Source organism: Lygodium microphyllum, chromosome 26, assembly GCF_053477565.2.
Source record: "Lygodium microphyllum isolate KBCC chromosome 26, Lygodium_microphyllum_v1.1.10, whole genome shotgun sequence".
In the NCBI taxonomy this organism is placed as follows: domain Eukaryota; kingdom Viridiplantae; phylum Streptophyta; class Polypodiopsida; order Schizaeales; family Lygodiaceae; genus Lygodium; species Lygodium microphyllum.
The window spans coordinates 6377772-6379359 of NC_141160.1; positions in this window are offsets into that span (position 1 = coordinate 6377772).

Here is a 1588-nt window from a genome sequence, read left to right on the forward strand (position 1 = left end):
CACCACCTATAGTGTGTAGTGGTGGGTACTATCAGTGTAGTAATACACATGCGGCAGAGGCGCCTTTACCCCCAACAACCTCCCACTTAAAGGCAATTCTGCCCCAGTGAGAGAGAGAAAACAGAAAAGATAGTACAACATGTACACATGTACAACAAGATGAGGAAAAAGACATCATCTCATCCAATGCACATCAATCTCTTGAGGTAGGCAAAGTGCTCAATAGTGAGGCTCTTCGTGAGTAAGTCTGCAAGATTCTGCTCAATCGGAATCTTGACAAGGTCAACAGACCTGTCCTCAATGACCTCGCGAATGAAGTGATACCTCATCTCAATATGTTTCGTCTTTGCATGGAAGACCAGATTCTTGGCCAACTAAATGGCACTTATAGAATCCGAATGCAGTGTAGGCATAGCATCTGTCATACCAAGGTCTACAATCAAACGGCCTAACCAGATAGCCTCCTTGCAAGCCTCTATCGTTGCAATATACTCGGCCTCTGTAGTAGAAAGAGCCGTACACTTCTGCGCCCTGGACATCCAAGAGATAGCCCCTCCAGTATAAGTGAACACATAGCCAGAAGTGGACTTCCTACTATCTGCACGTCCTATAAATCAGAGTCAGTGTACCCCACGACTCTTGTATCTTGGCTGCCATAACAAATACACATATTTGCTATGCCCTTCAGGTACCTCATGATACCCTTCATGGCATCCCAATGTTTATTGCCAGGTGTAGCCATATAATGTGCCACAACCCCAACTGCAAAAGCAATATCTGGACGGGTGGCTATCATGGCATACATAAGACTACCCATGGCTGTGATCCATAGGGAATCTTGGCCATCTTGGCCCTCTGCTCATCTGTCTGCGGACAATCGGCCTGTGAAAGCTTCACATGAGAAGGTAATGGACAGCCAATAGGCTTAACATCCTGCATGCAGAAGCGCTCAAGGACTTAATGAATGTAGAGTAGTCCCTGAGATCTATCGCGCATAATGTGCATACCAAGTATATGAGAGGCATATCCCAGATCTTTCATCTCAAAGCTCTTCTTGAGCTGAGCCTTAAGAGCATCTAGCTCCTCATGATCTGTCCCTGCTGGAAGCATGTCGTCCACATAGAGTACCAAAATCAATAAAGAACCATCACGAGATTTCTTCGCGTACAAGTACGGATCCATAGCACTGCGGCTGTAGCCTTGTGACGGCATGAATGCATCAAACTTATGGTACCATTCCCTAGGTGCCTATTTCAAGACATATAGACTCTTCCTTAGTTTGCACACTAGGTGTTCCCTGCCAGGGTCTACAAAGCCCTTAGGCTGCTCCAAGTAAATCTCGTCATGCAAGTCCCCATGTAAAAAATCAGTCTTGACATCCATCTGGTACAAGTCCAGGTCAAGCTATGCAACCAAGGCCAAGACTAAGCGTAGGGTGGTCATCTTGACCATAGGAGAAAAGACTTCATCAAAGTCAACACCATGCTCCTTCTTAAGACCCTTAGCAACCAATCGAGACTTGTATGCTGGCTTGGGGTGTCCAGGGGTACTTTTCAATTTGTACACCCACTTGCATGGCAAAGCCTTC